This window comes from Protopterus annectens, chromosome 5.part0, assembly GCF_019279795.1.
Source record: "Protopterus annectens isolate FY-2018-M chromosome 5.part0, PAN1.0, whole genome shotgun sequence".
NCBI lineage: Eukaryota > Metazoa > Chordata > Ceratodontiformes > Protopteridae > Protopterus > Protopterus annectens.
In genome coordinates this window covers 1324866486-1324883392 of record NC_056735.1, presented here as the reverse complement: position 1 = coordinate 1324883392, position 16907 = coordinate 1324866486, and positions in this window count along the sequence as shown.

The following is a 16907-nucleotide window of genomic DNA, read 5'->3' as shown; positions in this document are numbered from 1 at the left end:
GATCTAAGCTTGTGTATTTTAATCCTGTGGATATTTGAGTGAATCATATTATTGCAGTTTTGGCCGTTCCATGAGCATTCTATGCCGCCACACAAGTTAGAATGTTGTACAAAGTTATTTCTGATTCATAAAGCAATTGTAAGAAGTGTGCTATGATAATGCAAAGGGTCTTGTGTGATTGTGTTCCACTGCATCCTAACCACTACCTGTAAGATAATAAGCTTCCCTCCACATATGCCATTCAGCATCGCAGCACTACAGTCCTAGCTTGTCCCAGTGTTGTTATGCTATTGCACAAGAATGGAGACAACATCACAGTGCTGCATTTCTCAGTATAACAGTCCCCCTCTCCTACCAGTATTTTATTAAACTTACACTACCATATAACATACCAGTGAAAGGAAAAAAAAAGCACACTGCATGAAAGAAAGGTTCCTCCTAACAATGGATCTCCTTGTGGTGCTGGCAAACTGAACACCACTTGCTACTGTGTCCTGCCACCACCATGTGAGATGCTGGCAAGCTTCCACCAATGAAAGCATGCTTAGCCCCTGATGTCCTCATTACCTAATATGGTACTGATCTTAGCATTCATTTATGATAATCATTTTCCAAGCAGTGTACAGTGTTACTAGTGAAGCTATTCACTGTACAGCATGCCTTACCAAGTAATTAAGGCAGCTGTGTGTAGCATTGTATGGCTACACAGTGCTGCCTGTCATTCAGGAACAAAGGCAAATCTGTTATTGCATTGCTATACCAGGAATGCATACCAGGCGCTGCTATGTACCACAAATGTAACTGTGCACCCCTAAGATAAGTGCAATTCATTTATGTGAATCTTGGTAAACCCCGGTGGTGTACCAAAGTGGGTATACAAGATGCATATATGCATCTGTGCACTGTCTTCATGATTACAGGAATGCATTTACACACTAATGTAAGGTTGTCTGTCTAAAAGAAAATGTTATTGAATTTTATGAGGGTTATTTCACTAGTCATTAACTATTTCATTATTTTTATTCATGCAATATTTGCAAAACTTTTAGCACTTTTAGGACACATGGCAATTACTTACTGTAGCTGAATCAGAGATATGGTCAAATACTTCTAAATCTTGGCTCATCTTCTTTTATGTTTCAACAAATCTAAGAGTTGGAATAATTACATGGATTTCCTAAAAGAGGTCATCAGTGTTGGCACAAGTACATCACGTTTTGCAACTCAACATCCTTTCTGGATAGTTTTGCTTACTGATTACTAGTTCTATCCTTTTGAAGCAATGACATGCAATGTCCATATTCTTCTCTAAGTATATCAAGTGTCAACAGTTTGATACCTTTGACGTCTTTCAGGGGTTATCTTTCCAAAGACTAATTTTACAGCAACTCCCTGAAAGCAAAGCAGTTGTTGGACACTTGAACCTTTCTTCTTAGATAGTACTACACTAACCCATTTTAGATTTCATATGTGTTAACTAGTTCCCTCCAATGGAGCTCTGGAAATTTGTACTGCAAATTCCAATGGGCAGAGCCTAAGCTTTTTAATAGACTGAAATTATGTCTTCACATTTCAAAGAAAAGTTCATATGTTTGGAAGAATAGGAGATGCTAAAGAAGTGTAAAGTGCAAACTCTTCAACACAAACTATTTTTATAGTGGTAGCATTCTTTAGGTACTAGGTCTTAAAATGGATTTTATAAGTCACAAGAAACACAGTAACTATTAAGTTTGTAATATTTTGCAAACAACTTACAATATCTCATCAAATGCTCAAGTTACACATATACTGTCAGCTGCATTGTGTTCATCCAGACAAGAGGTTTCATATAAGGCTAAGCAGTTCAGTCTGTGTTACTTAGTTGTCAAGATAATTAGAAAAATATGAAATTTATGACAATATAAATCAATTATTATATGAACAACAAAGAATATCTCTTTGCCTGCACTAGCCAAAGGTCAAATATCAATGCAGTTGTGTTTGCCATTGTGTAAGTGTAATACTTTGTACATGGCATATTTTGGAATTATTAATGCAAATATGAGCAAGAAATATTTCACGCCTAGAGGTGTCAGTAGGATGTAACTGCAGATGCACCTGGAGGCATCAGTTGGCTGCAATGAGTTAATAACATAGACATAAATGGAGCTCATACAACCCCAGGCCACTACATCCTTGCTGTGTAATAAATTAAACTGACTTATCAAAGAAAACAGATACAAGCATCTCAAAATGTGCAATCATAGAAAAGATTTCCAACATAAATAACAACATATAGATATTTTATTTTCTCTAGATCTTCTTACCAGAGATAAAATTTTTTCTTCTGTGAAAGAAAAAGCAACACAAAATGCAATAATGTGCGAAACTGAAAGGACTGGAGGAATGTAAGAATAAAGCATGATGCCTCCACATGATAGATACTTGTATTCTATGTTTTAAGATATGCTGTTGCTAACCTACAGAAAGCGGCAGTTCAACATAAACATTAACAGTAATTTAGGATCTCTGTTTTAAAAGATGAAACCCTGCCTCTGGGTCCTGAATCTGTAACACTCTAATCTTTTGTTGCACATGGTGGGTTCTGTGGCAGTGCAGATTCAAAACAATTACTAAATAAGCACAAATAATATCAGTAACAATTTCACATTGGATAGTTAACGTATCTTTATGAAGATTTGTTAAGGGATTATTTATTGTTAACATGAGTGCTGTAGACATGCATGAAATAATCGCTACAATCAGACAAAAAAAAAACTGGTACTGAGAAAATGTAGTTTTCCAGCCTTAAGAGTAGTAAACACTTTGCTTAAGGAAGAACAAAGCAACTATAGGGAAAACCAGTTGTACAGGAATGATAGCAGCATATAACGTGTTCAAATAAACTGTTGTCATAAATACTAATATAAGATCTGTGGTAAAGATCACCTTACATTCTTATTAAAAAAAAGAAAACAGGATGCAAGCTGGTATTGCTTGTTTAACCCACGGTTTATTAAGTAAAATCAAAGGATGAGCTCTTTCACTCCTGTCAGAGCTTCATCACATCTAAGTTATTATACATGAAAGTAGCAAGTAATATATACTTTTCAATTTACCATAAAAGAAGACATGTATATTATAATAAAGGCAATAATGCAGGAGTGCATAAACAGATTACATTCAGAGACAGTGATTGAAACACCAGTACATATTTAGTTTGCATTTTTATTGTGACGGGTGCTGTATATGCTAATTAAGTATAAAAGCACTATGCATCTTAATCAGTGTGATGTGTATAGTGACAATTAACAATGTAAACATCTGAATAATAGCTACATTCACTAAGAAAAACTGACCCACACTACAGACTATCAAAAATTTGTGTCACTTCATCACTTGAGGACCACTGTCTCATCCTCACAAAAGCCACATGGTTCCCAGTACTGCATAGAGTAGCCCTGCTATTAAGTTCTCTCATCTTCAGGCTTCTCCCACCTAACTCACTCCCAGTACTAATTGCCAAACTTCATACAAAACACACATAAAACAACGTGAAATGCTTCTTCCAACCAGCATCCTCACTCCAACCCCCACAGATCAGGCTACACTGCACCAACCATCCTTTCTCCATCTTTACCCTTAAAATATGGGAATCCCCCCACCTAAAGAAACTGCAGTCTCCCTTTTCTACTTTCAGAGCTGAACTTGAAAAATTCCACCACACCAAATCAAGCTGTACTTGCCACACAGCAGCCCACATCACATAAGGGCCTCTCAACCTCTAGGATTACCCTCTGTCAACTGCCAACACCTGCTAACGTCCCCACCACCCCCTGCTCTGACACTCATTACCCCACAGCATTTCCACATCGATGAAAAAAAGTAATCATGTAGAACAGTAAAATGTGAATCTATTTCATAACTGTTGCTACATCTTTTAATTGATACTGTACAAATTTTTACCACCTCTCTGTTTTGCTTTTTTCTACTTTGTGAATTATTTCACCTGGACAGTGCATACAAATGGTCAGTTGTGGTCACTGCATTACTCCAGTAAACAAAACATAACATAATAAGATAAAAAAATTATCTTTGACTTGTAAAATCTAGTTCTCAAATGTTTAATGTTTTACTTTTGATTTATGAAATTGTGTTATAGAATTTATTCCAGACAGCATATTAGAACATACTGCCACAGATAAAATAACACTGACTTTGTAATTCTTTGCTCTACATCATAACCAGTGCTGCATCAGGAATGTACTATTAACCACTTCACTATACTTGAATCTAATTACTCCATGCCCAGTAATGTCCCATGTCACTTTAGACATGGATGCTCAAAAATAAATAAATAAATAAAATAATATAAAACAACAAAAAAAATCAGACCTGCCATTTCTTTTTAGACAAATATACTGTGCTTACTCCCTGTTTAGTTCCATTCATGCACTTGACTCATGCTCTGTGTCCTCTAAGTCCATTATGCAGTTATTGTCAGGAAGTTCAGTTATGCAACTCACAGCCTCATTCTGAATTTGTACTTGCAAGAAAAGTGTTAAAGTACTGTTTCCATCAAAATTAATTGTATATGCTTTAATACAAAATCTGCTCATTGGTTAAGACATCTGTTTCCCACTCGAGAGTCAATATCCAGTCAATGTTTGTCTACATCTTTTTCACTTGATTGTGTAGATTTTTCTAGGTTCTCTGGATGTTCTTCATCCCACATTGCTGCAGTCCTAACACTTGGGTAGTCCGCTGTCCCTCGGTCGGCCCGAATATCAGAGTATAAGGCTGACGTCGGTCAAGGCGCATTTGACTGACATCAGAACGTCAGGGTACAAATGCGCATGACCGACGTCATATCCTCAGTCTTTTTTGCTGCATGGTCCGATGCAGAAGCAGTGTTGCAAGTGCCGTTCTGAAATTTTTCGAATTAGTTTCAGACCAAAGTCAGAGTTGGTTAAGTACCCGTTGGGAATATTTTGGTTTTTCTTGCCTCAGTGGTTTACGGATGTCAGAAAAAGTGAATAACTGTATTTCTTGTGGGAAACAGATACCGCATAGGGATTACCATAATTTGTGTATACCTTGTTTAGGACCTGAGCACGACGTTGTTGGATGCGCTTTTGTGCTAGGTTTAATAACGCACTATAAAGCGGAGGTTGGATTGTGCAAGGTTGGTCTTTGGGAAGCGGTGTAATTACAAAATGCCGTCGGATGCTCCGGCCGCTTCCTCAAAGAAGCGCAAGGACAAGGCAGTTAAACCTAGGTTAGAGGAGTCGTCCGAACCGGACGCAGGTTCTTTAGAGGCGTCAGTGGAACCGGTGGTTCCGGAGGCCTCTCTGGAGTCCCAGGGAGACTTTGATTTTACAGGATGTGGCCTCCCAGGAGGCAGGGCAGGCTGTAGGGGCTTCTCAAGTAACTGTACTCCCTCCCTTCCTAAGGGGTCTAGGCCCTCTCTTTCTGCTTCCAAGGCTTCTCCTAGAGGCAGGTCTAGTTTAGCTTCTGTGGGTGTCACTCCCAGTTCTTCAGGTGCTGTGCCCAAGAAGCACATGCTCAAAATGGCAGAGGATTTAATTACTTTAATTAGAGGCTCTATGCCCCTACTGATAAGAGGCCTAGGATGGAACCTGTGTTGGGGATTATGAGCAGGCTTCGGATGTGTCTGAGTCTTGGCTGAAGACTTGCAGGAGTATTCTCATTATTCTGATTCTGATGTGGATGATTCTACTCCTTCTGCTTCTCCTCCTGAGGATTTTTCTTTTCAGAGACCCTTCACTCCATGAGGGAGCATTTTAAATGGGAAGGCCAGGATTTCTCTGATTCCAGGAAAAGGCTTAGGGAATTTCTGTTTTTACCCCAGCATAGGCCTTTAGCTATACCTCCTGTTCTGAATGTGGTGGAAGATGTGTTTGCAGAGGCTTCTCTTAATCCGGATTCTTTGCCTCCTGCTCCTGTTAAACCAGATAGGTATTACAGGGTGCCTGAAGCTCATAAGTATCTTTTTAAGAGTCCTAGGGCAGGCCCAGAAACTGTTAGCCAGGGGCCTAAGGGTGTTAAGGCTTCTGTTGTCAAGAATCCGGTTCCTGCAGATAAAGAGGCCAGGGCCTTGGATAGATGGGGAAAGAAAGTTTATACTTCTTCCACTCTAGCCATGAGAGCTTTGAATTGCCAGTTTCACATGTTGAAATATCAAAATTATCTCCTTTCTCAGTTGAAATCTAAGGTTGATGCTCTGGCGGAAGGTATTGACTGTAAAGAGTTACAAGATTTAGTGCATGTTTCTGAACAGGTGGGTAAGCATTCTTTGCAATGTGGTTTTGATGCTGTACAGGCCTCGTCTAGGGTGGCTGCCACTGGGTCAGTGCTTCGCAGGCATGCCTGGCTGAGGGATCAAAATTTATCTGACCATGTTAAAACTAGGATTTTGGATGCACCTTTGCAATCTGATGTCTTGTTTGGTTCTCCTGTTGAAGCAGTTTTAAAGAAAATGGAAGACAAGGCTAAGTCTATGCAGACTGTTAAAGATTTTTTGCAGGTTCAGCCTCCAAAGTTTAGTAGAAATTGGCCTACTAAAGGGTGGACGTATCCTTCTTATGATTCCCAGTCTAGGGGTAGATCTAGGCGTGGCAGGGGCAGAGGTCAGGGCTCTTTCAGGCCTAGAACAGGGAGTTCTCCTGCACAGTCTTGAGTGAGGGCAGGGGTCAGTCCTTTCGTAAACAGCCCCAATGACCTACCTTTTCAGCTGCCAGAACCTTCTCGCCTGGCAGCACCTTTGGGAGGAAGGTTGGCACTTTTCAAAGAAAATTGGAGTTTAATTACCCAAGACAAATGGGTACTGGATATCATACATCACGGTTACAGGTTTTATTTCCATACCTTGCCTCCTTTCAACGGCATGCCAGACATTCCTCCTCAACAAAGAATAGAGGCTCACAAGCAAATTTCACTGTTACTCCAAATAGGGGCCATACAGCCGGTTCCTATGCCAGAAAGGGGCCTAGGATTTTATTCTCGCCTGTTCCTAGTACCAAAGAAGGGGAACACGTGGAGACCAATTTTGGATTTATCTATCCTCAACACTTATCTGGACATTCCCAAGTTCAAAATGTTGACGTTGCAGCAGCTTTTACCTCTGCTGGGCAAAGATCATTGGATGGTAACTTTGGATCTCAAGGAGGCTTACCTTCATGTTCCTATCAGACTAAGTTGCAGGAAGTATCTGCGTTTCGAGCTGGGACTTCTCACTATCAGTTCTCTGCATTGCCCTTTGGCTTATCTACTGCACCCAGAGTGTTCACGAAAGTTCTGGCTCCAGTGATAGCTTTCTTCAGGCTAAAAGGAATACAGATCTATCCTTATTTGGACGACTGCCTGATTCTGGCTCAAGGAAGGGAAGAGCTTCTTCATCATTTGGAATATGTGATAGCAGTGCTAAGATGCCTGGGGTATTCTGTGAACGAAATAAAGTCCAGTCTAGTACCCTCACAGGACATGTGCTTTCTGGGTGTGAGACTGAATACAGCATCCCAGATGGCCTTTTAACCCCGGACAAACAAAAGAGTCTATCCCTTTACTTCCATCAGCTATCTCATCAGTCCAGGCTGACTGCAAGGACAGTCCTTCAAGCCTTAGGGTTCATGGCATCTTGTATTCTGGTGCTTCCCAATGCCAAACTGCATATGAGGAAGCTACAATGGTATCTCAAAATGTATGGACACAGCACTGCCAGGATCTGGACACTGTCATTCAAATAATACCTTGCATTCAAAAGGAATTTTTGTGGTGGGCTCAGGAATGTCACCTAAACAAGGGACTCTCTGTGACCCGGCCAGAGGCGAGTCAGATTTTAACGACAGATGCCTCAGACATAGCTTGGGGAGCTCATCTAAATGGAAAGTGGATACAAGACAAGTGGCCTGCCAGACTACAGCATCTACATATCAACATGAAGGAGATGTTAGCAGTCCAGTTTGCATTAATAGCTTTCAAGGATTTACTTCTTCCAGGGCAGGTGTTGATTCTAACAGACAACACAACTGTCATGTGGTACATCAACAAGCAAGGGGGAACACATTCTTATCCTCTATGCAGGCAAGCAATGATTTTGTGGGAGACTGCTCTCAGTTTACAACTAAGTCTTCAAGCAAGGTTTCTGCCGGGAGCACAGAACTCCTTAGCAGATGTGTTAAGCAGACAAATCATGGATCCCCACGAGTGGAAACTGGATCTTCATGTATTTCAGAAATTGACAGTGTCCTGTGGAACTCCAGACATAGATCTGTTCGCTTCTCCACTAAACCACCAGCTGCCAAAGTTTTGCACAAAGCGGTTTCATCCCACAGCTTGGAAAGTGGATGCTCTTTCTTTCAGTTGGAAAAATCTTCATGTGTATGCCTTTCCACCTCTGCCTCTCCTCCCAAGGGTACTTCTGAAGGTCAGACAGGACAAACCAAGGATGATTTTGATAGCTCCACATTGGCCTCAACAGCACTGGTACCCACTACTGAGAAGTCTAGTACGGAAGCCTCCATGGCCTTTGCCTTTGATTCCACATCTGTTGTCCCAGGAGGACAGTCATTTGCTCAATGTCAAACTTCACTCTCTTCACCTAACAGCATGGCATATTCTGTTTTAAACCATAGAGGGTCTCAACTTCCACAACAAGTTTTGAATGTGATTTTGGAAGCTAGAAGGCCTAGTACAAGGAAAGTGTACGCAGATAAATGGAAGAGATTTTTATTTTGGAGTGCAGCTAAGGATTTGGATGTTTCTGAGCCTGATTTAAGTGTGGCTCTTCAATATCTTACTGAGTTATTGGACAAAGGTTTGTCCTTCTCTTCTATTAAGATTCACGCTGCAGCAATTTCAGCTCACTACGATTGTGACCCACCATTGTTTTCTCATCCTTTATTCAAGCAATTTCTTAGAGGGCAAAGAATATAAGACCCCCACGAAGCGCTCCTACTCCTGCTTGGGATCTCAATTTTGTGTTGGAGAAACTCACTCTACAACCTTTTGAGCCTGCAGCTACTGCTGAGTTGAAATATTTGTCATGGAAGACTGCTTTTTTGTTGGCCATTACCTCTGCAAGAAGGGTTTCTGAATTGCAGGCCCTTATGGCAGTTGAGCCTTTCTTAATTTTCCACAAGGATAGGGTATCTTTACGTACTAATCCTTCCTTTATGCCTAAAGTGGTTTCTAGTGTGGCTTTAAACCAAACTATTCATTTGCCTACTTTTTATGCAAATCCCCAAACTAAAGGGGAAAAGATTTTGCACACTTTAGATGTACACAGGCAGTTGCGATATTATTTGGACAGAACTAAAGGGTTCAGACAATCTCAGCAGTTATTAGTTTCTTTTTCTTTGTGCTCTCAGGGCAAGCCAGTGTCAAAACAAACTATTTCTAAGTGGATTGGATTTTGCATTGCTTTCTGTTATTCCCATCATGGCAAAGAGATGCCAGCTGGGATTAGGCCGCATTCCACTAGGGCTACTGCCACTTCAACAGCTTTTTTGAGGGGGGTGGCTACTAAGGATATTTTGGAGGCAGCCACTTGGAGTTCAGTGCATACCTTCTCTAGGCATTACCACCTTCCATTGTACTCTAAATCCAGGGCTGGTTTTGCCACTGCTGTGTTGCAGGGCATTCTGGCAGCTCCTGCTTCATTATAGTTTAGCCATCCTCCCTTACCTCTGCTTTGGGATTCTACCCAAGTGTTAGGACTGCAGCAATGTGGGATGAAGAACATAGTACAGTTTTGTACCTACCATAAATGTAGATGTTCGAAGATCCACATTGCTGCAGTCCACCCTCCCTCCTTCCCTCTGTAGTTTGAGGTGGTTGTGGGGTTGGGTTATCCATCTGAGGTATATTGCATCTTTGTATATATTGTATATATTATACATATTTTTGGTGTTAGGCTAGTTGGTTGTTTGGTTGTTGTCTATGGGTTTTGACCTTTCTTTTTAGGGTCTTCTGACATCTGGGGCAAGAAAAGACTGAGGATATGACGTCGGTCATGCGCATTTGTACCCTGACGTTCTGATATCAGTCAAATGCGCCTTGACCGACGTCAGCCTTATACTCTGATATTCGGGCCGACCGAGGGACAGCGGACTACCCAAGTGTTAGGACTGCAGCAATGTGGATCTTCGAACATCTACATTTATGGTAGGTACAAAACTGTACTTTTCTTTCCACTTCCTACAAACATACTAATTGAATGACTATTCTAAAATGTCCAGACATACTGTATTTATTTTTGGTCTTGTAGCTCAGATCTTGAATGAAAAGGATCCATGGTGACCAGTTCACCTGCCTGGCTAATGCAGAAATTAAAAACAGTCAGACCATTAAATAGAATATCTAAAAGTTTTCTGTTAGAGTACTTGATTTAATCATGTCAACTGGTTAAGTCCTTCAAAGTATTTTCACAACACATTTGACATTTCAGCTTAGTTATATTTGCTCAGTAGTTTTATTTGTTACCAACATCTTGTTTGCTACCTGCTTCCACTGTGGTTTGATTTTAGACATAAATTCCAGGATAATACTTGTTTTTTTTTTTAGTTTCTTATCTACAGCCATGTCTCTGCACAGTACAACAGTTTATATATGTATTTTTACAGTTACATTCTGATTTATGTGCATAGTTTGAAGATGAAGAATAGATTAGTTTATACAAACATGTTCTTTGCAATCAGGGAGGTCCCCAGTGCAGTATGCTACTATTATATTCAAATATAATAATATTACAGATTTATTGACAATCTTATTTTTTGGTTGATGGAGGGGAATAATTAGTTAATGAATTTATAGCTGACTTAGAAAATAATATATTTTGACTATAATTTGACAGTCTGAAAATTGGGACTTGAGTCCCTTTTTTAGATGTTATAGTAGACATTTCAGATGAGAATGTTTTAAAAACTTCAGTCCACAGGAAATTTAGTGAAAGCACCCAATTTTTGTATGGTGAAAGCTGCCATCCACCCCATACAATACAAGCTATTCCCTTTGGTGAATTGTTTTGCTTGTATAAGCTATGTAATACAGAAGTGTCTCAATCAAGAACTAGATAAAACTATAGACATGTTTAAAATAGGGGTTATGATGTGAAGACAATACATGATAGTTGGCAGAAATTCATACATAGAGTTAATGGACACCAGAAAAGTAACCAGGTAAATTCAGTATTCCATCTCCCAATATACCATGCAGTTTGACAATGTGTGGTACATTTGTTTGTGGCAAGTGCAAGGCTTGCAAGTAGGTAATAAAACCTTTTCCTAGAATAAATAATGTTTGTCCCGCTCCCCTTCAATAACACACATCACACCAAATGACATTTGACGACCTTTATTAAATTTCCATAACATAGCTTTGATCACCAACTTTATTACAACTGTTCATGATATAATTGATTCTGAATACAGCATAGCATCCTTGTAATGTTAATCAGGGCGGCGTACCTACTCACCTTGCCTAACAAGCAGGGTCCATATCTCTGCTCGCTTACTTTACTTATGAAGCAGTGTCCCATCTCATTTCATACACCATCCATTGAATTACTTTCCACCAAGTAAGCACCATCCTTACCTCAGCGTATCTATTCAGCAAGCTTCCTCCAGCTACTCCTCATTTCCTTTCCCCAGATCCTTGAAATAAACATCCAGACACCAGAGGGGAACAGAAGAGAGCAAGCCTATCCCTCCTTTCTGCCAACCAACCTGACTAGGCTGTTCCCCCTTCATTCTACCCCAAAGTTGTTCAACCCACTACTTCCCATAAAGGGAAGGGTTAAGCCAAAAATCATTTGGTGTATCCATCATCTGTAAAGCACCTTAGAATCCTGTCATAAACCTGCCTTACTGTACCATCACTGAAACAGACCCTAATGAAACTACCTAAAGTAGAACTACTGTGACCACACTGTACCACCAGAACATCCATCAAAAGAATACATACCCTTTTATCTCACTTCCTTCAAAGCTGAAAACATGACACAACCTGAACAGACTGACTACCTGTAACCACAACAAAACCACAAGCTGTAATCCCTTGAAACCAAATTGACACCCAAACCCCACTAGAACATCCTTGAAGAGAATACATACCCTTTTATCCCAGTTCCTTCAAAGCTGAAATCATGACACAACCTGAACAGACTGACTACCTGTAACCACCCCACTAGAACATCCATGAAGAGAATACATACCCTTTTATCCCACTTCCTTCAAAGCTGAAATCATGACACAACCTGAACAGATTGACAACCTGTAACCACAACAAAACCTCAAACTGTAACCCCTTGAACCTAAATTGACACCCAGACTAAACTAGTATCAAGTCTCACACATCTTAATCCCTGTTTTTCCCTGACCTCTCCCCTCGAAAGCTCTCTTTCTTCATATTACCTATCCCAGTAGAAAGTAATTAAGACATGTTTTACAACTGCCTTATCCTGCAACCAAGCTTCCTTTAAACCTTCTAACTCCCCCATAACAACACCCATCTTCTACAACTACCCCAACAAAGCCATCTATCTATCAAGCTTTATAAACCCCTATCTACAAAATTCATCAACCCCAAGTGAAATGCCCCTTGTGCTATTCTATAAACCTTAATCTGGCATATAACCTTAACACTAACTGCTCAAGAAACAATTTCGTCCCCCCCAAAGATATCATCCATGAGGAACAAACTCCAGCATCCTGTCCAACACCTCATTGGCCCCCCATATGCTTTAAACAACTGGTTTAGTAAATATAACCACCCCAAGGCTCCCAGAAAGCAAGGATTGAACTTCACTGACTTGAAAAGCCATATGGCTGTAGCCGAATAAGTTTCCGTGCTCATGAATATCGTGACTCTGCACATCCCGTGGTATCCCCACACTCCCCATAAACCATCCCCAAGTTTTCCCTTCAGCCCCTCTATCTACCTCTTCCTTGCTTCCAATGCAATAATCTGCTCCCACTAATCAAACACAGAGCTCTAACATGCCTTACTAAGGTGATTACTCAGACCTTCGTTACACCCCATTCCAGTGGCAACATCTGTCCTATAAAAGCCTTACCTTTCAAATCCCCTTTTAAAACTCCACAAGCCTTCTACGCTTACACAATCCACACTTCAACAATTTCCGTCAGTGATTGTTACCAACTTTTGCTCCCCCATGCGTAACCTCCTTGCTCGCCACTGCTTCCATCATCTGCAGATTCACTGTGTATCACCACAACTGGTACTCGTCACACCATCATCGAGAAAGAAAAGGAGAAAAGTAAGCCCTCTAATATGTAAGGAGAAAGCTCCACCTTATAACCACCTATTTCAAATTACCACCACAATGTTCCAAGACCCCATCTGCAAGAAAGAAAAAAGACATGTAAATCATCCAATACATAACACACATTCCAAGACATCTTGAAGGACAGCATATCCTGCCAACCCTGGAAGGAATGTACCACCGCCACTCACATCTATTACAAAGCAGCCATAACTGAAGCTATGCTTCCAATGACCCTATCAAATACCCAAGATAACTAACTACCAGTCGAGTATGTTAAAACTAAACCCCACACATGAAGGGACCTATCAATATCCACAACCAGGGTAACCATGTGATTCCAGACCACCTCCATTAGTGCCCTGTATAAACCAAGCTAACGTATATTGTAAAACCATTTGCCTAACCCTTAACCTTCTATCTCCAAACGAGGCACACTAACCAACATAATGTGAAACAAATGGACACAATGCAGCAATCCTCATAATAGCTAAGTAGCAGCTTACAAAATACAATAAGATATTATTTAAAATACTCCTCTTACAAAACTTAAAAGGTTGATAGAACAGGTTGCGGTAGCATGGATATTTAGAATGAATAACCCTATATCACTTGAAAGTACAACATAAATTCTGCATAGAAACAAAGGAACATTTTGAAAGCATCATGAATGTGATTGATTTTTGGCTGCAGGGAAACAGCAAAGGTCATGTATCAGAAAGTCCATTCTATGTCAGTGAGAATCTCGATGACTGATGACTGATTGATAGGAGTAATGGGAGAGGGTCAACTGAGAAAAGGGCTAAGATAAAATTGAATAATTGTAAACTTGGTTTGCTGTAGAGGCATATGAAGACCCGACAGCACACTGGTACAGGCCATACTATAACCATGAGATTTACCTCTCTCTGGAATAAAGTGCTCTAATTTATTAGAAGCAGAATAAGAGTAATAACAATTTGTTTTTACCCCAGATAAGACAGACATATTTGTTGTAATCTGAAAACTTTTTGTTCCTAAAAATGAACTAGGGTGCAAGGCAGATCATGCTTACTGGAACACTCATATTTAGAAATGCCTGTGTTCATACACATTTGTTTTTAAACAATTTATTGATAGGTATTACTTGTTTTATTCCATGTTCAGTTAAAAAACTGAATAATATGGTACCAGTTATAATCAGATCATCATGGACACCAAAATCCTGAAAATACATTCCTTCATTATTTAAGGCAAAACCATTTTGTATAATTTTTATTATTATTTTATTATTTTACATTTGTTAACCGGGAGAGTCCGACTGGATACATGTCCATTTTCAGCGGAGGCCCAGGGAGAAAAGCTCCAGGTACATAACAGACATATGAACATTGTTAATGCGAAAAAGGAAGATAGTTGAGTTCTAAATACAATATAAAGATACATCACATCTTGGGAAAAAAATAACAGCAGCATATAAAAAAAAACATAGGTCAGTTACAAAGGCTTTGCGCAGTTTTAAAAAGTTAAGGATAGTGAGGTAAGAGAAGGGTAAATGATAGTGGTTAATCAGGTTTGGAACAGGGACATTGCCAGAGAGTATTGAGATGGGGTTTAAGCTTTTTTTGAATTGTAGGAGTGAAGGTTCTGAGGTGAGCATGGTCAGTAGGGAGTTCCACATTTTACCTACAAAGTTTGAGAATAGAGAATCCCCAGCAGAATTATTGGCTTTGGTAGTTTGAGCTAAGATCTTATTGGAGGAAAGATTGCAGGTTAATATAGGGTGAATTATGTTTTCAGAGCTGGTGTTTTCTCTGGGTGATACAGTATCTGGTGAGCCGTTTTGAGTTGGTTGAAATGGAGTTGGCTGGAAAACTCTAACCACCCTAGTTGCTTCAAGTTAGTGCAGTGGTGCGTTCTAAAGGTGGAATTTGTGGCAAATCTAGCTATGTGATTGTAACAAGAAGCAAGTTTGTTAAGGGTTGTCTTGTTTAGGTTTGTAAAGAGGGGGAGGCATAGAAAAGAGTTGATAGTAGGTGTGTGCTGGCAATTGTAATTTTAGCGTGAGGAGTGAGAAAGTGTTTTACTTTATAGAGAGAGCCAAGCTTTTTATTGACGGTTTTGATGGTAAGATTGAAATGGGTGTCAAATTTAAGGGAGTTATCAATGGCAACACATAATAGCTTTGTGTGAGCTTCTGGTGATATAGTGATTCCATTGGAGGATGTAATAGAGAAGGTGGGGGGAAGAGTCTTGTTAGTGGATGAGAACATAAGTAGTTTTGTTTTGTTGGGGTTGAGAACTAGTTGACGACTTGAGAACCATTTTTCTATTAGGTTGAAGGTGTCTTGGGTTGAAGCAGTGAGGTCTGCCAGGTTGGAGGCAGTGCTGATGATAGTCGAATCATCTGCATATTGAATGCATGTGGCATGGGGGGTGATTGTTGGCAGGTCATTAACAAAGATGGTGAAGAGAAGAGGGCCAAGAATGGATCCTTGGGGAACTCCAAGTGTAACAGGTAGGCATGTGGATAATTTGTCCTGCCATAGAACAGCCTGTTGCCTATTGGACAGGTAGGATTGGAACCATTTCAGTGTGGAATTGCTGAGTGATAGTTGTTTTAATGTATGGAGGAGTTGAATGTGGTTCACCATATCAAAGGCCTTGGAGAGGTCTAAGAAAAGAGCAGATGATAGTTTATTATTGTTTCTGAAGTTATTGATGGTATTAGAAAAGGATAGTAGGGCTGATGTGGTACTGTGATTTGGCCTGAAGCCATGTTGGGAGTTGGCTAGAATTTTATTTTTGGTGAGGTATTCCATCAGTTGTTTGTGGACACACTTTTCCATAATTTTGCCAGGGTGAGAGTATAGCTATAGGTCTGTAGTTGGTTAGCTCTAGTGAGCTACCACCTTTATGGAGAGGAATAATGTGGGACATTTTCCATATGGAGGGATGAAGGCTTATGATTATGGAGACGGACAGGAAATGGCCTCAGCTGCTTTTTGCAGAAACTCAGCTGGGAGAAGGTCAGCTGCTAGCTTCGTGGGTTTTATTTTTTAAGAAGAGATGTTATAGAGGATATGGGTACTGGATAGAAGGTAAATAGATGATCTGATGTAGTTGTAGTATTCTGCTGGCATGGGTAGTGGAGTGGGCTGGTTGTTTGTTTGAATTGTGTGGTCAGGGATTGTATAGTTTCTGTGAAGAAACTATTGAATGTGTTAGCAATGTTTACAGGGCACTGTTGTTTGCAAGTTGTTGGAGTGGGGGTGGTTGCCTGGCCTGGGTGCAGGAGCTTGTTTAAGCCTGCCCAGAATTTTTGTGGATTATTAAGGTGTTTGTGTTGGAGGTGGAAGAAGAAGTTTTTTTTATCATTTAAGATCATTCTTTTAGTTTCATTTCTAAGTTGCCGGAAGGTTTGGTGGGAGTGTGGGTCTTTAGAGGTACACCATGTGACCCACATCTTGTTTCTAGATAGGATTTTGGATTTTGATTTTTAGAGAGCCATGGTGCGGTTTTGGTTTTAGTTCTAATGGACCGTATTGGAGCATGGGAATCTAGAATCTTGAGGAAGGTGGTGTTGAAGTAGATAACTGCCTCTTCAAGAGGAAGAGACTTGAGTATTGTCCAGTTGTGGGCTTTA